Below are 25,570 nucleotides of genomic sequence, written 5' to 3' on the forward strand. Positions count from 1 at the left end.
CTTTTTCACTAAGGCAAAAAAAGAACCACATTTGTAAAGTAGCAACATGACTTTTTTTTATTAAAAAATTTTTAATGTTTATTTTTGTGAGAGAGAGAGAGGGAGCGAGAGCGTGAGTGGGAGGAGTGTGAGAGGGAGAGAGAGGGAGACACAGAATCCGAAACAGGCTCCAGGCTCCCCAACACGGGCCTCCAACTCACAAACTGTGAGATTATGACCTGAGTCGAAGTTGGATGCTCAACCGACTTGAGCTACCCAGATGCCCCCATATCAACTAGACTCTTTAAAAAAAAAAAATTGTGATAGGGGCACCTGGGTGGCTTAGTCAGTAAAGCATCTGACTTTGGTGTAAGTCATGATCTCATGGTTCATGGGTTTGAGCTCCGCAGGGGGTTCCACACTGACCGTGTGGAGCCTGCTTGGGATTCTCTCTCTCTTTCTGCTCCTACCCCACTCATGCTTTCTCTCTCTCAAAAATAAGTAAATAAATAAAATTGTGATAAATCCTTTGCAAGCAAGTTTTTATAATCTAGATAATCACCTCTAATGAGTTCTGGGTGTGTTATGTTCTTTTTAAGCAAGAGCAAGATATTGTTAGTTTAGATAACCAGCTACTTAATGTCCTAGTACCCTTAATGTCCTGATGTCCTTCCAGAAACTTAGGCGGCATAGGGGGGCATGTACCTGATGTTGGTTTCCATTAGGCTCATTTTTTCAGGAAACGTCTATTGATAAACACCATTTGCTGGGGCCTGGGCAGAGAGGGTTGAACAAAATGTCATTGGTTCTCACCCTCAGGGAACTTAGAGTTCTGGATGGGATGCAGACAATCAGAGAAGTAAACAAGTAAGTACAAATATGGGTATAAGTTCTGCTAAGTGTCCTGGAAGAAGAGAATGTGGGCTGTGGAAGAGATTAGTGGAGGAGGCATAACAGCTTCCATGGGGTGGAGTCAAGGAAGGCTACCTGAAAGAGGTGTCTTCAGCAGCAGGAAGAGAAGCCACCGGTATGTGAGGAGTGTGTGGAAAAGACATACGGACAGCAGAGGAAATGATGACATGTTCCAAGGCCATGTGGCTAGGAAGATCCTATTTGGGGAAAGAAATGAAAGACGGCCAGTGTGGCTGAGAATTATGGGGTCAGCGGGGGAGATACGGACACTTTTCGTGCTGTGTGGGCTTCTTTAAAGGGTTTGTAGTTTCTTCTTAGTGCAGTGGGAGATATTCAGTGGGTTTGAAGCCGAGGGCAACAAGGTCCAGTTAGTTCACACTGGCTACCCAGGAGATGAACCGTGACCAGGCTGGGAAACCAGGGTTCAAGGTTTGTTTCAGAAGTAGTCTGGGCAGTACTTGTTGCCACTGAACGTGGATGTGTTGGGGAGTCAAAGATGAGTCCTGGGTTTGTGACTTGGCTTCCTGGTACCACTAGCTGAGGTAGGGCAGCCCAAGGGGGGATTGGTTTAATGGGAGAGGAGGAGGTTGAATTTGGCACATGAAGTTCGAGCTGCCCATGAGAATGCCTCGTGGAGGTTTAAGGAAGGCAGTTGGGCACATGGGGGCCTGGAGCTCCAAAACGAGCGGGTTGGTGAAACAGATTTAGGCACCGTCAGCCTGTAGATGGTGTTCAAGGCCAAGGGAGAGGGTGGACTCACCCGGGGAAGAGGTACAGAGAGATGATAGAGTGATTGTTTAGTTCATCCAAGATCCCAGGGCTGAGCAGTTAGGGAGCTGGCGTTTGAACCCAGACAGTAGGTTCTAGAGTCAGGGCTCTCCTCTGGTGTGCCATGCCACCACTGGGGCTCTGCAGCCACCCAGGTGGTCTGTCATTGCTCTTCTTTGAAGGGGGCAACATCATAAGGAAGTTGAATCGTTTCAGAAACTTTCCGTAGTCTAGAACGCTGCTTACCCTAGAAGTATCTCACAGCTTTTTCATCTGATTACTTGGATTCGGAAATGAATATGAATCTGGATATGAATGGTTAATTTCACCTTGCAAGTTAGGGTGAGGCTGTCTCCCTTTAGCCCATGACTGTGTGTGTTGTTCTCGGCCAGTGCTCCCACCTCCCAGTTGATGCGGGCTAATGTTGTCATGGCAATGGTCTGCCCCAAGTGTGTGCGGCCTGACCTCCCAGGGCCCCCAAATCAGCCAGCAGCGTAGGCAGTGCATGGGCCACTTGTGGGCTGTGTTTTCCAGTGTATTTTTTAAAGCATCTATACCTGAGTGGCCAATTGCAGACGTGGGAATGAGATTTTTTTTTTCCTACATGAGGTTTAACCACAGGCCAGCCTCTGCTGAAAGACGGGTGTGATGTCGGGAAAAGATGGGTTTCTGTGCATCAGAAATTGCTCCCTGCATCCGTCAACCAAACCGAACAGAGCGTGTAAGCCCACCATACTTAAGCTTTACATAACATAGAATTTATCATTTTAGCCATTTGTAAGCATACAGGTCAGTGATGTTAAACACTCACATTGTTTTGCAGTTAATCACCAGAACTCTTTTCATCTTGCAAGTCTCTAACTCTGTACCCATTAAACAGTAACTCCCCATTGCCCCTTCTCCCCCCAGCCCCGAAAAGCCACTATTCTGCTTTCTGTCTTGGAATTTGCCTACTCCACGTGTCCCATATAAGTGGAATCATACAGTATTTGCCTTTTATAATTGGCTTTTTCACTCAGCATAACGTATTTCCATGTTGTGCATGTGTTAGAATCTCCTTCCTTTTTAAGGCTGAATAATATTCCGTGGTGTGGATATTGCACATTTTGTTTATGCATTCATCCGTTGATGGACATTCAGGTTGTTTTCACCTTTCAGCTATTGTGAAAATAGTGCTGTGAGTGTTGGTAAAAATCACACTAAAGATTTTGCTCTTTTTTCCCCTCACCAACTAGAAATGATCTCTCACTTAGGGGTGATTTACAAAGGTTGGTTGGTTTGAATGTAATGATTTCTCATCAAACTTGGTGCCTGAAAGTTCACATTTCAAGGGAAATGACTGATTTCCTGTCTGCTGGAAAGAAGCAATTCTAGCGAATTTTTTTTCATGTGTGTGCAAGCAACTGGTTAAGAAATTAATCATAATGGGCTATCTTATCAACCTGTTATTTCTTGCCCTTCCCTCTATTTTTTTTGTTCAGTAATGATGTCAATCGATACTTTAATACTACCTAGATATACCATAACAGTATGTATTTATATCTCTCTGTAATACGAATACATCATTTTTCAAAACTACGTATTTTTTTCCTAATAAAAAGGAATACCTGTTTGAGACATTTAGAAGAAACAGAAATTCAAATTACCCATAAACCTATCACCCAGAGATGACCAGTTAATGTTTTGGTATAGGACATGCACACACGTGGGTGGGTTATTATCTCAGTTATTGTTTGTTATGGTATATATATGTGTTCTGTTTTTATTTTATTAAAATTTTTTTTAATGTTTATTTTGAGAGAGAGAGAACGTGTACGGGAGGGACATAGAGGTGGGGAGAGAGAGAATCTGAAGCATGCTCCCTGCTGTCAGCACAGAGCCCGACCTGGGCTCAATCCCACAGACTGTGAGATCATGACCTGAGTTGAAATCAAGAGTCAGATGCTTAACCATCTGAGCCACCCAGGTGCCCCTGTATCCTCTCTTATTAAATACTAGGGGGGGCGTCTGAGAGGCTTAGTCAGTTAAGCATCACAATCTTACAGTTCTTGAGTTTAAACCCTGTGTTGGGCTCTGGGCCAACAGTTGGAGCCTGGAGCCTGCTTTGGGTTCTCTGTCTGTCTCTCCCTCTCTCTGCCCCTCCCCTAAACTGCACATACTGATTTGTAAGTTTCTCTTCTTCCACTGAGGAAGCCTTTATGAACACCCTCCCTTGTCATTAAATCATATCCTGAGTGTGACTGTTGGTGCCTGGGTAGCAGTGCATTCTCAGAAATGTCTTGAATTCTCTCGGTGGAGGTGACACCGTGGGAGTCAGGTGTCTTGTGAGTTCTGTGTGGAGCGTGATTTCTCTGCTGAAGATCTTAATGGAGGAGAGAGAGTGGCATTTCCCTCATTTTACAGTAGAAAAAACAAGGAGTAGAAGTTAGGTCTGAATGACTTAACCAGGACGGGGGAAGCTGGAAATAGAAACCAGATCGTTCATTCACTGCCTGGTGCTTGATTCACTCTATAAAGCTAATCTCAAGATCACTATCAGCGGAAATTATTATCCCTAATCTCCCGGGAGTATGCTTTAATATTTTTCTGTTTGCTTAATGGTAATTTCAATTCCATGTCTGGTTTTTTTTTTTTTTTTTTTTTTTTTTTTTTTCACTTAAAAAAATGAAAAACTTTCCAGACTTCTTTGGGAGACTTGGGGATGTTTCCTCTCACGTGGCTGGAAACCTGTATAAGCCTGGGACCATCCCCTCACCACCCGCACTGAGAATCCTCAGGCCAGCAGCGGGCCAGTTTTTTCAAAAGCTGTTTGGAAATTCAGAGTCTGTCTTATTTACCAGATGCCTCCTTTTTTTGGCGGTTTTATTAGCTCATTCATTCAAAATACTCCTCTTTAAAAGGCTAGCAAGGTGCCATCCTTATGGAAATCATATTGGTTAGATTCTGGTTGTAATCTGTATAGTGTTAATTTGGTGCTGATTGTCTTGGGGATTTGTGAGGTGCTGATTATTTTGTTCAGTCATTTTTCAGGGGTTTACTGTACACCTAATATGAATTAGTTCTGGACTTAAGGACCTGTGAATCACTTAGAGAGCTAGTCAAGAAAATTCACTGGGAAGGTGCAGGGCTGCAGTGACAGCAATGCTCAGGAGACAAAGGGAGCAAGGCGGGGCTCTGTCTGCAAAGAGAGGCAAGAGGGAGGAGGGAAGGGGCCATTCTAAACCTGAGCCCCTGCACCCTAAGTTATGCCCTGGGGGAGCTCAGCAGGTTGTTTGCCCTCATTGGAAGGAAGGGTGTGTCTGGGGGAGTGGAAGGATGTGCAAAGGTACCGGGGCATGCAAGGGCTTGTGCCCTTCTGTCCATTCTCACGCTTAGAAGCAACAGGCAGTTTCTCATCAACACTGTAGAGCTGAGCTGACAGCTCTCTGGGTGACAGCCATGGCTGTGGGCAGGACAGACAGTGGCAGCTCCTGGGACTACTGCTGCCCCTTTCACACCTGAGGCCCCTCAGGGTCACCCAAGGGCAACCCTTGAGGTATCTGATGGGACTGTTGCCAATTTGCTCTTTAAGAGTTAAAAAAAAAAAGGGGGGGGAGGGGCCTAGGTGGCTCAGTTGGTGGAGCATCGGACTTCCTCTCAGGTTATGATCTCAAGGTTCGTGGGTTCAAGCCCCATGTTGGGCTTTGCACTGTGACAGCATGGAGCCTACTTCAGATATTCTCTCTCTCTCTCTCTCTCTCTCTCTCTCTCTCTCTCTCTCTCTCTCTCTCTCTCTCCCTGCGTCTCTCCCACTCATGCGTACTCTCTCAAAAATAAGCATTAAAAAAAAAAAAACAGGCGTGGAACTCAATCAGGTATTTGCCCACTCGTATTCATTGTGGCATTATTCACAAAAATCAAAAAGTGGAAGCAACCCAAGTCTCTATCAATGGATGCATATCTCAACCAAATAGCTGAAACTACTAAGGCTGAACCTACTATTTAGCCTTAAGAAGGAAGGAAATTCTGACACATACGTGAAGTGGATGAACTTTGAGGACATTGTGCTAAGTGAAATAGGCCAGACACAGAAGGACAAATGCTGAGTGATTCCAGTTACATGGAGTACCTGACCTAGTCAGAAATCAGAGACCGGAAGTAGGGTGGGGGTTGCCAGCGGGGGGGGGGGGGGGCGGGGGTGGGGGGAGGACTAGGGAGTCTGTTTAATAAGAGCACAGTGTTTCAGCTTGGAATGAAAAATTTCTAGAGATAGATGCTGCTGATGGTGGCATAACAGTGTGAATGTACTTAATGCCACTAAATTGTGCACTTAAAAATGGCTGACATGGCAATTTTATGTTATGCAAATTTTATCACAATAAAAAAAGTTTTTCTTTAAGTTTTGTTTTGTTTTCTAAAGAGAGAACGTCTATGTGCACAAGCAGGGGAGGGGCTGAGAGAACCCCAAGCAGGCTCTGCGCTGTCAGCCTGGAGTCCGACGTGGGGTTTGATCCCATGAACCTTAAGATCATGGCCTGAGCCTAAATCAAAGAGTTGGACTCTTATCTGCCTGAGCCACACAGGCATCCCAATAAAAAAACGTTTTAATGGCAGAAAACAAGGCAGAGAGCAAAGCTGCGCTCCAGGCTGGGGCTGCCTGTCGAACCTGGAGGAAGAGTCCCTGGCCCCTCCGCTTGCTTCCTCAGGAGGAGCTCCCCCTCCACATCCCTGCCGATGACAACAAGGACCAGGCTGTCCTGCGGCAGAAGAGCAGTCAGACGTTTGCACGAGCCTGTCTGTGCTGGAGGGTCCCCCCGACCCCACAACAGGTACCCGTGACACAGGGTCTCCACTAGGCTCCAGCCGCCTAAAACCCTGGTCTGGTGGTTAAATACATTAAACCCGTAACGCCAGACCTTTTACAAAGAAGCTGCCTCTGTCAGGAAAACAGTTATTCTGTTCATGGAGCCTTAGAGTTCCAAGAGCAAAGCTTGCCTTGGCCCAGTCCAAAGTTCCAAAGTTAATTTTTTGAAAACCCATCATTCTTCCCCAGTTGGGTAAAACTTTCTTATTTCTTTGGCAAAATAGCTCTCATTGGAAAGTAAACTTTGAAGTTGTTTGAAGCTAAAAGAGCTTTCAAAGGTAGCAGAGACAGAAAGAGCTTCACTTCTTTTGAAATAAACTTCTGGAGAACTCATCAGAATTTGAAAGGACTGTGGGACAGATGTCCCAGTGCTCACATAAGTAGTGAGGGGGTTTGAAGTGGTGTATGTGACCTGCAGAGATTCTCCCGAGACTCCTTTGAAATTCTGTTGGTTTCCCCTAATTGGAGCCAGCCGACTGTGGGGTCATGGGTGGCCTCAAGGCAGGTGGCTCCTGCCTGGCTTGGCGGTGGCCCTGAGTGGGTCAGCCAGCCCTGTGGGAGGGAGGGATCACCGAGCAGCCTTCCATCCTTCCTGGCTCCCTTCTGGAAGACAGCCCCACTCCTTCTTGTGAGCCGTAGTTCTGGAAGAGACGAGACACGAGAATGAATCTGCCTTTCCAAAGTGCCACCTCAGACTGTGTAGTGTAGACCTTGCCCCGTTCCTTACCTACCACCTCCTGGCTTTGAGGCCTTGGGCAAATTACACACCATGTTGGAACCTCAGTTTCTCCATTTGTAAAATGGAAGTCAGAGTAGTACCTACCTTACAGGGATGTGGTTAGAAGTAACACAAAGAGGGGGGCACCTGGGTGGCTCAGGTCATGATCTCGTGGTTCATGAGTTCAAAGCCCTATAATTGGGCTTGCTGCTGTCAGCACAGAGCCTGCTTCAGATCCCCTGCACCTGCCCCTCCCTTGATTGTGCTCTCTCAAAAATAAATAAAACCCTAAAACACACAAACACACACACACAGAGGGGCACCTGGGTGCCTCAGTCGGTTAAGCATCTGACTCTTGATTTCGGCGCAGATCATGATCTCACAGTTCCTGAATTCGAGCCCCATATCGGGCTCTGAGCTGACAGCTGGGACCCTTCTTGGGATTCTCTTTCTCTCTCCCTGCCCTTCCCCTGCTCTTGCCAGCACACTGTCTCAAAAATAACATTAATTAAAAAAAGTAAACCAAGATATCTATAAAGCCTTTGGCAGAGTGCTTGGTATGTAATGTTCAGAAGATGAAATAGAAGTGTAACCAGGATCTGTCAGCATTTTGATCTGGTGTGATGTTCCTCCTGAGAGCCTTAGTGCTGTTGGAAGGAATGTCTGAGCACCCTCAGCGTGACTGTCCCCTTTCTTCCACACCTTCGCTTTGGCCTCTGGAGGGTTGGGTGGCAGGGATGCTTCCAAGCCTTCTACTCCATGTTTCTGGGTTCCAAGACCACTCAGCCAAGGCTCCTTAGGCAGCATGTTGATGGGCCTTGGTTCCCTTTATGCCCCCCATGCTTTTTATTAGTCTAAATGCAGAAGCCAACTGCTGGGTTTTTATGAACCTGGGAAAATGGGCTCTTGATGATTATGAGGCATTAAATCTTGGAGCCAATTTATTTATTTTTTTTTTAATTTTTTTTTCAACGTTTTTTATTTATTTTTGGGACAGAGAGAGACAGAGCATGAACGGGGGAAGGGCAGAGAGAGAGGGAGACACAGAATCGGAAACAGGCTCCAGGCTCCGAGCCATCAGCCCAGAGCCTGACGCGGGGCTCGAACTCACGGACCGCGAGATCGTGACCTGGCTGAAGTCGGACGCTTAACCGACTGCGCCACCCAGGCGCCCCTCTTGGAGCCAATTTAATAGGCACAGACCAGCATCAGAGTGAGCCTTGCTTGTCCTGAATCTTGACAGGCTTCAGGTTTGAAGGACACGTGTCCGAATCCAGGAACAGAATGTCTCAGACTGAGCAGGGCTGTTTCAGGTTATAGAGCAAAGATGAAAACCTTTTTTCACATGTGTTGGCTGCAAAGAAGGCAAGAGTTTGCACTTCCCTTTAGGGATGATCAGATAGTGTTGCACATGATGGGCGTCTCCTGGGCTTTGCTAACATGTGACCTGGGCAGCTGGGCAGTCCCCTCACCTGGATTAGTGATCGCCTAGGTCCCTCTCAGTGCTAACACCCAGCAAGACTTCCCTGGTTTGCTCCTCCTTGGCCCCACCTAGCCTGAGCAAGGGTCTTCCCTCCTTCTTGCTCCCACGACACCTTGAACACACCTGTTGGGGCATTCTCCATTTTTTTTTTTTTTAAATTTTTTTTTTTTCAACGTTTATTTATTTTTGGGACAAGGAGAGACAGAGCATGACTGGGGGAGGGTCAGAGAGAGAGGGAGACAGAAAATCGGAAACAGGCTCCAGGCTCTGAGCCATCAGCCCAGAGCTCCATTTTTTAAATTCTCTCCTAATGTGTCTCCCCACCAGATTGTTCTTTTTAAAAAAAAAATTTTTTTTTTAAATGTTTATTTGTATTTTAGAGACAGCGTGGGCAGGGGAGGGGCAGAGAGAGGGAGACACAGAAACAGAAGCAGGCTCCAGGCTCCGAGCTGTCAGCACAGAGCCTGTCATGGGGCTCGAACCCACGAGCTGTGAAATCATGACCTGAGCCAAAGTCAGATGCTTAACCAACTGAGCCACCCAGGCGCCCCTCTGCCAGGTTGTTCTTGAAGGCAACACTATGCTCTTTTCATCCTCGATTCCCCAGCACCTTGTCTCAGGTGTGTAACAAGTGATGAATGAAAGGTTGAATGCATACCCAAGGGATGGTTTATAATTCCGGTGAGCTTTGTCCCAGGTGGTGTGGGAGAAGGTGTGGCATTGAACCTTCCCATGGTATATATGCTTTTCTTGTCAGCCCTGCATGTCTTTTTATTTGTGCCTCTATTTCTTGGTAAAGCTGCACGAAGTTTTTCTGTTTGGTTATTATCTAACTTTTGACAGATCAAGGTGTTGTTATTTTTCCTTGTGATTTTTAGGAATCTACCCAGCTTTCAGAGAGGGCTCTCACTTCTTTTTTTTTTTTTTTTTTTTTTTTTTTTTTTTTTTTTATGTTTATTTATTTTGAGAAAGAGAGCAGGGAGAGAGAAAGAAAATCCCAAGCATGCTCCATGCTGTCAGTGCAGAGTCCAATGCAGGGCTTGATCTCATGAACTGTGAGACCATGACCTGAGCCAAAATCTAGAGTTGGATGCTTAACTGAGCCATCCAGGCCCTCTCACTTCTAGTCTGATGTCATCCCTCGGTTTCTGCCACTCCCTGACCCCAGCCACCTGGGGCTGGCCCCCACCAGACCTCCACCCACCACACGTGCCTTCCCTGGACTTCTGGTTCCCCACGATTCCATTGGCCTTGTGTCCCTGCCGAATGGGCACAGCTCAGAGCTCACCTGCATTCCAAGCTCTGGCCTGTGAGAGTAATCTGGAAGTTTTAGAGCTATGTTTGCCCTGTCTCCATACTATGTCAGGAGCCACCCAGAACAGGGACCAAGGTTCTTCACTCTTCTTTGTTGCTGACACCTAGGACTGTGAACACTTGTGTGTATGTGATGGTGACACTAATAATGCCGACAATGCCATCTTGCTTAGATTCATATAATAGAGACGGCTGGATCTGGAGCCCTGCCTGTTTCCCCTGCCACCCCATTAACACCAGCCTTTGCTTGAGAACAGTGGTTTCTAATCTTTCTTGGGATCACGTAGACTTTCTTTTAGAAAAGAGTGGAAAATGGGCATATGTACATACACACATACATACTTCACCTCTGGTTTTAAAAGTGCACAGAACCCCTAGGAGGTCAGGCACCCAGGTTTAAGGATCTTGTGCTAAAGAATGACACCACTGAACATCCTTAGGGAAATAAAATGGTAGCTGATTGCATTTATTTTAGCCCACTGCTTTCTGAAAACATTGGTTGCAAACAGTGTATCCCCCACCTTCCAGGTTGTTACGAATAGTTTATTTTCCACAATAACCACGCGGTATCACACGGAAGCCCTGCCGATGAGGGGCCATTCAGACCCCTGGGACAGGCTCTTGCAAAGATTGCAATTCAACTGCTGTTGAACCCAGTTACATCTAAGTGAATATTCGTGTGGTTTTAGGCACAGCTCTTGTGCCACAAATTCACTTTGGAAACCTTTCCTGAACAGCCCGGTAATTAGAGCTGTGGTTGCTAATTACCTATACGATGAGGCAGATGTGCTAATAATATATTTTCAAAGGGCTCCGAAAGAGCTGTTAAAAAATTAAACTACCTCCCCAGATGCTGACAGGAACACAGAAGGACCTTAGAGCGGGTATTGTCTTCCGTCTTGCTTCTTGGATGCCTGAAAGCGCTCTCTGGTTCTCTCCTAGAAAACAGGATCAGCCTTTAATAAAAAGGGAGTCCTTTGCAAGCGTGGCTTCCTTTAGAGGCTAGGGAAATGAGAAGTTAGGGAAATTGAAGTCTCAGAGCTCCAAATAAACAACACTTTGATGTGTACCTCAGGGAGGTTGCCTGTTTGGCCTGCAGGGAGAAAGAGGGGGGTGGGCAGTCAGCAGGTGGTGGGTGAAGCAGGTCGGCCTGGGTCCACCTTCCCTTCCCACCCGCTGCCTGTTGCTGTGGGCTGGACACAAACCAAAAGGAGCAGTTCAACCCCCATTAAAAAGGAAAGGGACCAGCCCTGTAGTGAGGTGGGTGAGGTAGTCTGCACCCTGGCTCTCCTACCGTCTGGCTCTGGCCTGGGCGGTCCATCAAGCTCTCCGTCTCCGTAGCCCTGGTTGAGAGAAATTGAACCAGATCAATAGTTTTCAACATTGTGTTCCCTAGAGCTTCAAGGATCTCAGCAAGAGCCCTAGCAGCTCCATAAGCGGTTGATTTATTTTCCCCCAATCATATTTTTCTACCTAGATAGCTTACATATCTTAACATTTATATATCATATGTAAGTATTTTAACAGCGTGATTAAGTTGCAATTCACACCACCATCCATTTAAAGTATACTGTTTGGTGGGTTTAGCATATTCACTAAGTTGTGCAACTATCACCATTGTGTAATTAAAAAAAAATTTTAATGTTTATTTATTTTTGACAGAGCATGAGCAGGGGAGGGGCAGAGAGAGGGAGATACAGAATCTGAAGCAGGCTCCAGGCTCTGAGCTGTCAGCACAGAGCCCGATGCGGAGCTTGAACCCACAAACTGTGAGATCATTAACTGAGCCAAAGTCGGACACTTAGCTGACTGAGCCACCCAGGTGCCCACCATTGCATAATTTTAGAACATTTTCATCACCCCAAAAAAGAAACCCTGTGGCCATTAGCAGCCACTCCCAATTCCCCCTACTTCCCACACCCAGCCCTAGACAACCACTAATGTACTGTCTGGACAGATTTGCCTGTTCTGGGCAGTTCATATAAATTGGAATCCCACAATATGTGGTCTCTTGTGTCTTCTTTCACTTAGCATCATGTTTTCAAGGTCCATCCATTTTGTAGCATGTGTCAGTACTTCATTCCTTTCTATTTTTTTTATATAAAAAAGTTTTTTTTTAATTTTTTTTTTCCCAACGTTTATTTATTTTTGGGACAGAGAGAGACAGAGCATGAATGGGCGAGGGGCAGAGAGAGAGGGAGACACAGAATCGGAAACAGGCTCCAGGCTCTGAGCCATCAGCCCAGAGCCCGACGCGGGGCTCGAACCCACGGACCGCGAGATCGTGACCTGGCTGAAGTCGGACGCTTAACCGACTGCGCCACCCAGGCGCCCCATAAAAATTTTTTTAAGTTTATTTTAGAGGGAGAGAGAGAGAGCTGGGGAGAGGGGCAATGGGGGGGGGGAGAGAGAGAGAGAAAGAGAGAGAGAGAGAGAGAGAGAGAGAGAGAATGAATCTTAAGCAGGCTCCACCCTGAGCATGGAGACAAACATGGGGCTCGATCCCATGACCCTGGAATCACGACCTGAGCCGAAACCAAGAGTCAGATGCTCAACTGACCGAGCCACCCAGGTGCTCCAGTTCTTCATTCCTTTTTATGGCTGCGTAATATTGCATCTTACTCATCCGTTCATCCGTTGTTGGACGTTTGGGTAGTTTTCACATCTTGGCTGTTGTAAATCATGCTGCTTTGAACATTCACGTGCAAGTTTTTTGCATGGGTATGCTTTCGTTTCTCTTGGATTACATCTAGGAATGGAATTGCCACTTACATGGGTAATTCTGTGTTTAACATTTTGAGGTATAATTTACGTTGTATAATATATACATATACAATAAAAGATGTACAAACAGTGCATGTATATATATAGTTGTATATAATATATATTTAATATATGCATAATGTATAAGTAGTTGTATATAAAATGTTTTTAAAAATTGCAGTAAGAGCACCTGGTGGCTCAGTTGGTTAAGTGTCTGATTTTGGCTCAGGTCATGATCTCACAGTTCGTGGGTTCGAGCCCTGTATCAGACTCTGTGCTGACAGCTCAGAGCCTGGAGCCTGCTTCTGATTCCGTGTCTTCCTCTCTCTCTGCCCCTTCCCCGCTCGCACTCTATCTCTCTCTCTCTCAAAAATAATAAAACATTAAAAAAAATTGTAGTAAAACATAAACTAATAGTGTTCTATAACCCTGTCACATGGGTGACCATCTATACATTAATTATGCATTAATTAATTTCTGCTGCCAGAGTAAGTTGATTTTTTTTTTTTTGTAACTAAGCTTCACCTGCCACATTTTTTTTAATTGAATTGGGTCCTGAGATTTTTCGAAATGGTTACCATAGGCACATACTTATCTGTGTCAATTGAGATTATCTCTGTACTGTACAACCAAGACCAAAGAAGCAAATTAGATGCTAAGATTGATCTTAAGAGTAGAAATGTCATCCATAATTCCTGGTTTCATATTGTTTGTACATCAAAATAGCTCTAATAGTGGTTGAGTTATAAGTACATTTTATATGGTCAATTTATAAAATTTATAATTTGTTTTATATTTTGGGATTTGACATAGATTCGTTTGAAAAAAATGTGCTGCTCAAAAGTTTGAACCTCAGTGATCTGACAAACTCTGAGGTCCCAGGTTTGGTTTTGGACCTCATTCCCATTATGGCTTTGGCTTCTGTTGGCTTGCCAAGGGTCTCGGGGAAAGTTCCCCAGAGCGATGTTAATCTGACTCCCAGGAGCAGTTAAGATCCATCGTCGCCTCGCGTGGGCCACCTGTAGCTGCAAACAGTTGCCCCTGCTGTACTTGAGCATTTATTGAGTACTTACTATGACAAAGTAACATAGTTATTAAAGGGGTTTCAAAGAAGGGAAGACCTAGTTATGTGTCTTCAGGGTACTGGCAGTCTGGTTGGAGATACAGGGTGTAAAATAAGAATGAAGTCATTCTACAAGTGTCTAGATAGGAGTATTTCCTAATACGGTGAAGATACCAAATGTAGGAATTCCGAAACAGTCAGGGGCAGCTTCACAGAGCAGGTGGTTCCGCACCTGTAGGATTTGGAAGGATGAAGAGCAGGTGAAGCAGATTCTGAGTTTTCTGTTGAGCTAAGATTTGGTGACCCTTGAGGCATTCCTTGCCCCATAAACCTGTTATGAGGCCGATTCGGAAGTCCCTGGTTCCTCTCAGCCTCCATAAAGGGAGTAAACATCGTGGTGAAGGAGGAGCAGGCATTTTAAAAAAGCCTTCCAGAAAGGAATGAGATCACTTGGGCCCCTTGTTAGGAAAAAGGACGTAATTGCTTTGGAGCCGGGTGGACAAGGAAGCATCAATCTTTGTTTCCATAAACTGCTCTTGAGCGTGGGCCGAGGTTAATCTAAAAAACTAGAAAATAAAGATTGATGAAACCCCATCAATCCTGAATTTGCTATAAATAATTGCATGCTGTTTCTGAGCTGTCAAAATCCATTTCTACTGAAGGCCGTTTGGAACAGGGAAAGGTCAAGCTGGAAACCAAGGGAGAAACTCAGGGGAGCGATTATGCTGGAAGGCAGCTTCCTAAAGGTCTTCTTAAATACTGATGTGGAAGTAACCAGCCTGCCTGACTTCCTGCTGGTTCTAATTAAGTTAGCTCCCGTTGACCTCTCACCTTTCCGGAACTGGGACGCCTGGGAGAAGAGTGCACCTGTCGGCAGAGTTGGGCTTTCTCCTGGAGTGTGTGCACCCCAGCCTTTGTGCGGCAGACCCCACAGAGCCGGGTGTAGAGAGCCCTTATTTTGCTTTTGAATGGAAAATATGTATGTATCTGGCTTAGAAAGTCTTTCGCCTGCATAGGCATTCTTGCAAAGGGACTAGTAAGTCCTCCTAGTGATTGGCAAAGAAAGGTGCGGTCACCCATGCCCAGGCCATTGTCAGCGTGGAGTATTTAAGAGAAGGCCCCATCCTGAGTGCAGAGAAGAGGGTCTGGGATGAAACACACTTCCTGAAGAGGCTTGAGATGAGTGGAGGCCACGCGTCCATCAGACGCGATTCGGTGCTCGTGGGCCTTCAGAAGGCTCAGGAAATGGTTACGGTCAGCCTCTTTCTGAGGATGCAACCCCAGCCTCTGCATCTGCACCCTCCTCTCCCATCCGAAGCCCTGCAGTGTTCTTGCACCTCTTCTGTTCTTCTGGTGTCAGAAGGAAATGCTGCACGAGTGTGCTTGCACACACACTTATGTGGTGCCAACCCCAGCCCCACCCATCTGGTCCAGCTCCTCCTGGAACCGACCCTGTCCGTCTTATTGGGGGCCTGTTTCCTGGCTCCTTTTATAGGTTCTTCCCTGACTTTGCCTCTATGTCTTGTGCTTACTTACCTGGTGGCCCATCCTGTTCAGCCCTGGTAAGGCATGTGTCTGAGAAATCCACTCTGAGTTTACCTTTTGACTCTCCCACAATAGTCTGGTTGCCTCTTCCCAGTTAAATCTCGGTTCTCCTTTGAGCTCACTCATGCCTTCCCTTGTCTCCCCCGTACTCTGTACCTAGTCTGTGCTGGCCTTAAACTCTGGACCGGGTGCTGGATTCCCAGTCACCCTCTCCATCTGGCTCAGGGAATCCCTTCTGCAGAGAACACCTGGATTTGAGGGCTTGAATTCTGAAGGCTATCCAGAACATATGTGAGTTGGCACTGTGCTTCTTGCACTGGTTACAGTAGATTGACAGAGCTATTTTCTTCCAGGCTGAAGCCAACCCTTTTATTTTTGAGTCGTTTTCCATTGCTCGTGTCTCTTTCCCACCCTCAACCTGTCGGGGCTTGGTCCCCACTTGTCTCCCCACCACCCCCTCATTGGTATCCAGCATGTTTCGTAGCAAGGACAGCATCACTTATCTCTCAGCCACACAAACCCCAAACCTCTCTGGATCCTAATTTTTTTTTTCTTTTCAACCTATAAGCCTGCTTTTGGTTTTTGCTTTTGCACATTTGGCCACCTTGTTCCCTCCAGCTGCAGGGCAAGGCCCCTCCCTTCCCTCCAGGATGAGGCTGGGCCCGGATTAGGATGCAGCGCTGACACTGAGCCTGTGGCCCTGGCCGGCCCCTTTATTTCCTGATACCTGGAGGATGTCCCAGGAGATTGGACCGGTGCCTTGCGGTAGCCAGTGTGCTGTGTCAGACTGCTGTCTTCTGACCTCCCTGTCCACTGTCTTTGTCAGGGCAGTTTGAACTTGTCCCCAGAGGGAATCATCGTGGATCTTCATACTGGGGAATGACATGATGGAAAAAGGGTGTTTTGTAAGATTAGGGTGGTGGTGGGCAGGGTGGACCCAGGCCTCTGAGGAGTGAATACCTGGCCGGTTACTAAATCCTGCCAACAGGTCTGTCTCCGAACAGCCCTAAATACCAAGATGACCTCACACCTTGGTTTTCCAGGATTTGTTGAGTTTGATGAGAGCTTTGAAGCGAAAGTAAACTCAGGCAAGCCCAGTGCCTTTGTATTCTCTGGAAACATTTAAGTTGCTTTCTTGACCGCGTATAAAAATGTAGAAACAGATCTTATTTGAACAAGCTGACTGCAACACTTAGTGGATGGATTTTAAAATTTGATTTTTGCCTGATGCATCAGCTACAAGCTTTAAAACATAGCCACTTTGAAAGTCCGTTTCCATTCTTCCTTTTCTTAAGATAATCTGTTTTCCTTCTTTTACAAGGAAGACTTCCATGATCTGCCGGGGGAGGGGGGTTGCATGTTTCTGTCTGTATCCCGTTTATGGGGTATGGATCTGGCTTTAGGCACACAAGCTGTTATGGGCAAAGGAGGTTTTTCCTTGCACAGGCAAGCCAACTGTGTGCCTTTTGCTCACAGGCATTGCAAGGACTGACTGGCCGAGTAGGGTGTTGGTGGATCACCCCAGCCTGGTGTCCGGGCCCAGCTAGTCTGCCACCGTGATGGCAGATTTCGTGGCTCTCCTCTGGGATTTCCTCCATAGTCTGACAGGCAGCCGTTGCCAGGTGAGCACGTAAGGGCCATGCTGAGTCCATCACCACCTTTGCTGCTGGACAATGCTTTAGATCCATGGAAAGCAGAATTAAGCATGGCTCTAAGAAACATGTCTTTGTGCTAAAGCTAAGGCCAATTTTGCTCTAAGACTATGGATGTAGCTTCTTTTAAGAGGTGACAGCTGACTTTTCTTTCTTCATCTGTGAACACATATGTATTGGTGGAGAAGAAGTTTGCTTCTTCACTGAGCACACTCTAATTTGACTTCTGCTAAAGGAGCATCTGGAATCTTGACTTTGACATTTGCCAAATCATGAACGAAATTATCATAACTTAGTTGCTGAATCTGGAGAGTAAGCTCATGATGTCGTGGTGTTAACAACTCAGAGCTATGTTAGAGAAATGAAGGGAGTGCATGTTAGAGGTGCACTTGGCTTTCAGAGAGCCTACTGTTTGAAAACCAGCATTTTCACAAAAGATATCAATGAAAGTGTAATTCTTGGATATATGGAGGTTCTTCTCCCTAGGGTTCCTTTAAGTAGTAGGCTCCCATAGTAAATAAGTTTACCAATTATAGATTTAGATTCTGCTTTCCAAGAACACCTTTTCTGCATGAGCTGAGCGCTATTTTTAGAACAAAAGAATATGTCTGTGGTGTGGAGATACAAGAAAACAGGGTAGGATTTCAGGACATTTTACAGAGATTTTCTATCTGCTAAAAAGGTCAGCTAGTTTCTAGGCTAGTGGGCTCCCTGTCTTTTCTTGCTGGGCCCTAATTGGGCCCCTTGGAAGCTTTGAACTCTAAGTCCGAAAAGGAGACTAGGAGATGAAGGCTCCCGTAGTCTCTTGGTTGAAGTGGGACTTCATGTCCAGCCCTGTCTCCTTGCCCGCAGCCGGGTACCACCAGCTTTACCTGGGGAAGGGGGTCTGTATCCTGATAGTCTTCAGAGTTTTCTGAGACCCCAGAAATGTCTCCGACCACTGCTCCCACACCTGCAGGTTGACATTGTGAACCTGTGGACATCGGGATCAGGCCTCGAGGTGAGGTCGGAGCCCTGCTTCTTGCTTCCGCCGGTGGTCCTTGATCCCTCTCCTCCCATCTCTGCTGACCACCGCCTTTCTTGCTTGCTGGTCCATAGCCAGAGAACAGGGTACCCAGCCCTAGGGACAGCTGCCCAGCCTGGGAGAGAATCCTGGATTCCCTATTGGCTCCCATTCTTCTATCCTGCTCAGATGCTGCAAGTGTCCCCAGTGATGGAGACAGATTGCAGCTTTATCCCAAGGCGGAGTGCTGTTCCCACTGCCCTTGCTTTTTCCTTTCCACCCCTTGCTTTTCCTTTCCATGGTTTCAATCATTGACAAATCTTTATATTTACATTTATAATTAGATGTGGAACTAGCAAAGAGCCTGAGAAGATATACACCAGACTCTTGGGTTTTTTTGTTTTTGTTTTTTTAATGCTTGTTTATTTTTGAGAGAGAGAGAGAGAGAGTGAGTGGGGGAGAGGCAGAGAGAGAGGGAGGCACAGAATGCGAATCAGGCTCCAGGCTCTGACCTGTCAGCACAGAGCCCGACGCGGGGCTTGAACTCACGAACTGTGAGATCAAGACCTGAGCCAAAGTCGGATGCTTAACTGACTGAGCCACCAGGCGCCCCCACATACACCAGACGTATAAAGAGTGTCCTCTGGCCCTTGGGGTTTGCTTTTCATTTCTTAGTTTCTACTTCATACATTTCCTGATTTGATTTTTTTTTTTTTTACAGTGAGATATATTACTTTTATAGTCACAAAAGCAGTACAAATTCCACTTGGGAAAATGAATGTTTAATAAGCTCAAAGAGAAGAAACTCATTTTAAACATCACGTCTTCTACCTGCCAACTGCCCAGCTGTCCCTTCTCCCTTCCCACCGTCCCACTAGATGAGCGTCTGCTGTCTCCCTCTACTTCCTGTTGCAGTGAGGCATTGGGAAGCTTCCTGAGGGTGACTTCTGGCTTCTGTTGACCAGACTGGGAATTCATATATTGAATAGGAAGAGCCTACCAATAGTTGTGCATAGAAAAGCATTGAGTGGAAGGTCAGGTGCTTTCTGGGAAAAGTCCGAAAGAACCCACCTGCCTGTTGATGGAGTTCGTCGTTGCATCCAGCCAGCCTGAACTGTGTACCTACTGTTTGCTGAACATGCTCCATCCCTAGGCCACAAAAGTGGTCCCTTCCCTAAGCCAGCCCATTGTCTAGTGTGGTTCAGTTTTGTCTGAGGGAGAGAGAGACAGACATAAGTAACAAAGCAAATAAATTACAAGTGTGCACATGTCTTGTGACCATGTTAATAGGTTATTTTGATGGTTGTTGTGTTTTTCCTTTTTTGGGTCATAATAACTGTCTGAACGGATCTGAGGTAGCCATGACCTCAGCTTGCCCATTAGCCGTGTAGCAGGTATCCGTGATGCCCTCACTTCTTCACACGTGTGAAGACATAACTGTGCCTGCCAGTGGCCCATCTTATATAGCCAGGAAGGGGGCTCCTTACATGGGGGAAAACTGGAGCCACAGAGGAAATTGCCTTTTTGTTAGGATAGCATTGGTTGGCCCAGATGGCATACGTCCCTTCTTGCTCTCAAAGCTCATGTTTTGATCTCAGATTTTTAACGGGCCCCAGGGTTCCGGTGGGCAGTCAAGGGAGAGAGCATTGATCCAGCCTTACTCCCTCATTTGACACTGAGCCTAAGGCCAGGGGCCACTTTCCTTGTCAAATGCTGTCCTGTCAGTGTCACATGCTGTCCCCTGTGGTGCCCTCTGCCTGATGTTGGCTTTTGGGCCAAGCTGCTGCTTCAGGTCACCCCATAGGGGGATTGGCCTTGATCATCTGGCCCAGGATGACCCTGCCTGGCCTCACTGATCAGCAGGGACAGCAGCGAGCCCAGAGTCCAGCTCTGGTGAGGTTCTTTGGGCAGTTGCCCCCCTGCCCACATCAGCGTTCTCTCTCTCTCTCTCTCTCTCTCTCTCTCTCTCTCTCTCTGAGATACTCTGCTTACTCTGCTAAGAAGAGATGGCCTTTTGCCAGAAGCTCTGATGAAGATGCCCTGGGCACGGCTCCCACCTTGCCCCTTACTCTCCTGGGGTCCCCAGAATCACTGCTGACTAGGCCGGCAATAGGTATGGCCAAGCCTTTGAGGATGGCCAGGCGGCTGGGCCCACTTACCCCACCCCATCAGTTTGTGTGGGTAGTCATTGCTCTTGCCCTGAAAGTGGAGCTGCTGACATTTTGGTGCCTAAAAGACACTTTCAGAATCCTGGCCCTGGGTCTTCCCTTGTCCAGTCCCCTGTTAGCCTGGTCACTTGTTTTTCTGTGTGATATTTTTCTCTTCTCCCAGTGACCTTTCCTTAAGTTTTCAGTGTAAGTGGATTTATTATAACCAGCCCTGGGTCCCAGGAGCTCACAGTGACTTCCTCTGCAGTGAACCATCAGCCCTAATGATAAAGTGGATTAATTTAGTCCAGGTAGGTGTATCCAGATAGGCAGTCTTGTCATGAATTAGCATTTCCTTATCTAGACAGAGTCCAGTGTTCAAAAGATACTGGGGACTTTAGGGAGGCTGGCATGTACAGTCGTTGAATGTGAGCCACGTTGGCCTCAAAAGTGTTAAGGGACAGTGTGGAAGGGCCCAAATCATAACCGTCAGACTGGGCAGGGAAACTTGAGTTCTGACGACTCGCCCTGAGGACCAGTCATGGACTCTTCCCATTCGACCATGTCCACACGTAATGCTTGGGCTCTTACTTAATGTCTACTTGCTTAAGAAGAAGGCCAAGTATTCTTTTTCAGTCATTAAAACCTGCGAAGACCCCTGCTTGTTAACTGTGCCTGATGAGGAGGAGTTTGCATGGTAATGGACTTAGTTTATGAGGCAGATTGCAGGGTGAAAAGTGCCTGGTAAAGCTTGGCCACCTTCCCTAAGCTTTCTCTTCCATTTCAGGCTTTCAGAGATAGAAAGCAAAGGGGGAGGTTATTACATACCTTGAAAGGATCTAACAAGGGGCAGAGATGAGCACTGCTGGGTTAACACCACAGGGCATGCCCTCGTGGCAGTGAACAAAGGCTTATTTTATGTGGGAAGGGCAGGCACTGCATTTTTGTTTTCATGGTGCCTTTTGACCATAATGTTCTTTGCAGACTCTGTGTGTCCATCTCAAAGAATACAGTTGACCCTAGGGGCGCCTGGTGGCTCAGTCGGTTGAGTGTCAACTCTTGATTTCTGCTCAGGTCATGATCGCAGGGTCATGGGATTGAGCCCTATGTTCCATGCTCAGCGCAGAGCCTGCTTAAGATTCATTCTCTCTCTCTCTCTCTCTTTCTTTCTTTCTTGCTCTCTCTTTCTCTGTCCCCCTCTCCTTCTGCTGCCTCCCCTGGCCTTCTGCCCTTGTCCTTATCTGTTCTCTCTCTTAAAAAAAAAAAACAAAAACAAACAGTTGACCCTAAACAACATGGGGGTTTAGGGGCACTGCCCCCCCCTTCCCCCGCCCCTGTGCGCAGTGGAAGATTTGTTATGTTATTTTTTACTCCCCCCAAACCACTAATAGCCTATTGGTGACTGAAGCCTTACTGATAACAAATAGTCGACTAACACATATTTTGAATGCTATATGCATTATATACTATATTATAATGAAGCTAGAGACAAGAAAATGTTACAACCATAAGGAAGAGAAAATACACTTACAGTACCGTTTGGTGTTTATCAAAGAAACTTCACATGTAAGTGGACCTGCACAGTCAGTCCTGTGGTGTTCAAGGGTCAAGTGCAGATTGTTTGGTCCCATTCATGAAGAAGGGAGTCACATCCACTGAATTTAGAGGAACAAGTACGTATCTGGGTTTGGGGATTTTTTTTTCCCCTTTAAGGAATCCAGACCTTAAATTCCTGTGTGTGTGTGTGTGTGTGTGTGTGTGTGTGTGTGTGAGAGAGAGAGAGAGAGAGAGAGAGAGAGAGAGAGAGAGAAACTATACCTGTTCAGCTCATGAAGAGAATATCAAATGTATTGACTTTTAAAAAACAAATCCTGGGGGCACCTGGGTGGCGTAGTCGGTTAAGCGTCCGACTTCAGCCAGGTCATGATCTCGCGGTCTGGGAGTTCGAGCCCCGCGTCAGGCTCTGGGCTGATGGCTCAGAGCCTGGAGCCTGTTTCCGATTCTGTGTCTCCCTCTCTCTCTGCCCCTCCCCCGTTCATGCTCTGTCTCTCTCTGTCACAAAAATAAATAAACGTTGAAAAAAAAATTTTAAAAAAAAAATAAAAAACAAATCCTGGGCACCTGGCTGGCTCAGTCAGTAGAGCATGCGACTCTTGATCTTGGGATTGTGAATTCAAGCTCCATGTTGGGCATACAGATTACTTTTTAAAAATCCTCATAAATGTATGGAAAGATATATTTGAATTTGGTTATTTTTCAAATAAGCACCTTTCTTTTCTGGTATAGGAAGAGCTGCAGGCAGCTTTTTGATAGGGAAATTATCAGATTGTGTGCTTTTGTGAACGGACCTATCTTTCCAGGGTAAACACCCTGGTCTCAATGTTGGACGAGAGCCTGTGGGGTCCCAGTTGCCCACAAGGGCCTCGTGTGTTCACCATGGGATTCACTTGGCATTTGCAGCTGGAGTGCTGGCCATGCCGTTCTTGGAGAGCATGGGAGGCAGCCCCAAATGCTGGAGGAGATTGAGGGGTTATTAATGAAATTCCTTGGAGGTTGTTCCATGGATTCCCCCTTGAATATGAGCTCCTTGAGGACAGGAGTCCAGCCTGGGTCTGCTCTGTGTTCCCCACAGGTCAGGCTTATAGTTTGTGTGGGTCAGCACAGGGTGTGTTGAGAAAATGCACAAGCCTGGCCTTTGCTGGGGCCTTGGGTTGTATCTTTGCTCCCCAAGGAGCCAACCCCAGAACTTCTCAGTGGACCTCTGTTAGGATAATTGTAGGAGGGGAGGAGGCTTTGAGGTTGCTCTGTCACCCACCCTGGTTGTAGATTGTGCAGAACATGAAAATGTCTATTTACTGGCCGTCTGAAAATGCTGTTCCACAAAAGAAGGCTCAGAGTGTAACAGAATTTGTTGAGATTTCCAGGATCTGAAACCTATACTTTATTTCTGCCTGTGGATATAAATTAGGTCTAATGACAATTTAGGTGTGCATACTTAAGTTAATATTTGACTTTTGATTTAAAAAGTCAGAACATTATCCAGAGATCAACAGACTAAACATTTCAGTGACTCCCTTCTAGCTGTGGAGAATACTGGTGTTAAGTGAGAAGGTTGGGGGTGCTGATTTTATAGATGACCAATGCATCAGCAAAGGTGCCATGTAGTTATGCTTAGAGGGTATAGGTAGGTGTTGAAGGAGCATGTGCTGCACGTGGGCTCAGGCACAAGGCATTTTGAGTGCCCCGGCTACTGACTGGGGTTGGAGGAGGGGCCAGAGCTAGGACAGCCAGCCTAATCCTAGACAGTTGGGCTGGGGTGAGGGAATGGTGGGGGAGGTGCCAGGTCAGAGTTCAGCCTCAGTGGGGGGAACTGGCGTGTCATGAAAAACCCAGTAGCGGGGTGCCTGGGTGGTTCTTTTGGTTGAGTGTCCAACTTTGGCTCAGGTCATGATCTCAGGGTTCATAAGTTCAAGCCCCGTGTCGGGCTCTGTGCTGTCAGCTCGGAGTCTGGAGCCTGTTTCGGTTTCTGTGTCTCCCTGTCTCTCTGCCTCTCCCCCACTCGCACTGTCTCTTTCTCAAAAAAAAAAAAAAAAAAAAAAAGTAGCTACTGATCATTTTTTGTCCTGTGCCAGGGACTCTCTGTTTCTTAGTTATTCTCCTTTTCCTATTTCATAGATGAGGCTATGATTAAGGACTCAAAGATTAAGGATTTTTCTAAATATCCAAAGCCCCTGAACCCCAGGACTGAAATCTGAGTTTGTCTGACTCAGAGTGCATGGTCCTTGTGGAAGTCCACCTGCCTCTGGATGGGGAATGCGGGGGACCCGATCCCCGAGAGCTGTGATGTGGGGGGGTATGACTGACTGGGTATCTGCCCTATACCAGCCTGGGACTCTGTACCAAGCAGATTTAGTACTCAGAAGGGCTGTGCTTCAACTGAGGGTCCAGATATGTCAAAACCACAGCTGCAAGGTGTTGTCACAGGGACCCTGGGATAGCTGAGTCCCTGCAGTTATGGGGCTGCGCACAACAGTCCCCCTTACTAATGAATTGGCCACTTATAAACTATAAAATCCGTTCCCGTCCCCCTCAGCACCTGTGGACCCTCTCAGGTAAGACCATTGTCTCCTCACAACCATTGCCTCAGGTCTGGGCTGACTGTTAGAAATCTGGGAATACGATGGAAATGGAAATTTACTGTAAGTCAATTGCAGAGTGACACTGCAGATCTTGCAAAAGGTCCAGTGTGTCAGGAAGACACTGAAGGTAGCGTTATAGAACTCTTGGTGCTCCCACACGGACAAATGAAGGTCTGAGAGAATGCCCGCTTACTGTTGAAGAGCAAAGACTGTTCTAGATGACTGCTTTAGAAAGGATTTGATACCAAAAGATTAAGAAAGCTTCTTCAAAAATTGATGAAGCCCTTGAATAGTTGGCAAAAATGACCTTTCTGATTATCTTATTAGAAGTAAAACATAAAGCGAAAGGTAGTTCAGAAAAAGTACACACAAGACAGAAGTTAAAACATGTTTCATTTTTTGTTCTTTAGGACAAATTAGAACATGGTTATAACTGCATGTTCTTAACCTAATTTTATCAAATGTATTATAAAATAGGCTTATCCTTCTCATTTTAGTCCCTTTTTTTCAAAGTAAAGACCCAATCGGATTTTTTCTATCCACCCTCCTCAGCCAAACCATTTATTATGAAATGATGGTCTTTGTTCAAATGGATTGATTGTAAAGTTACCAGCCACCATGCAACGCTGGTCCCTATACCAGATATTCTGTTGACTAGGGCCTGTTCTTATTTTAATCTGGCAAAAGAAACTAGATTAAGGAGGTTTTAGCAGATGGTTTGCAATTCTTTAGCAGCCCGGAAGAGTCCATATCTTGCCTAATCGTGCCCTGATATCTATTCTTACTGGTGTGTGAGAAACTCTCCTAAAGGAGTAATGTCTTCCAGAGATCACAACTTTTTTTTTTTTATCACATCCTAATGATTTTCAGATTTTATTTAATATGACTTTAAAATTTAGTATTTATCAGTTAACCTGGTTCAGACCACTGATATTTGAATACTTAACAGTATTATCTAATGCTTTAGAAAAACTGCACACAGTATCCAAGTTATATACTATAAGAGGCACCTCGTCTTTTTTGAGGGAATCCTAGCATAAAAGGATCACCTTCCCTGATCACCATAAAGCGGCCCTATTAACCAGGGAGAATGCTCAGGACTCAGCAAGGCAAGATGGGCTTGGCATTCAGGGTGCAGGCTGGGAACATGGCAGCCTCTTTAAGATAGCTCGTGTCAAGTCTTTTTTTTTTATTTTTTAGAACAGTTTCAGATTTACAGAAATGTGTGATCCATTTTACAA

The 25,570-nt window shown here is 46.2% G+C and overlaps 1 protein-coding gene across 3 annotated transcripts in view; it reads left to right on the top strand.

The window, feature by feature from the left end:
• Positions 1–25,570, top strand: part of CABLES1 (Cdk5 and Abl enzyme substrate 1) — a 129,213-nt gene that overhangs the window by 37,620 nt on the left and 66,023 nt on the right. The gene's annotated exons all lie outside the window — the stretch shown is intronic.

The sequence above is a fragment of the Puma concolor genome, chromosome D3 (genome assembly GCF_028749965.1).
Source record: "Puma concolor isolate L17-30 chromosome D3, mPumCon1.1.hap2, whole genome shotgun sequence".
Classification (NCBI taxonomy): domain Eukaryota; kingdom Metazoa; phylum Chordata; class Mammalia; order Carnivora; family Felidae; genus Puma; species Puma concolor.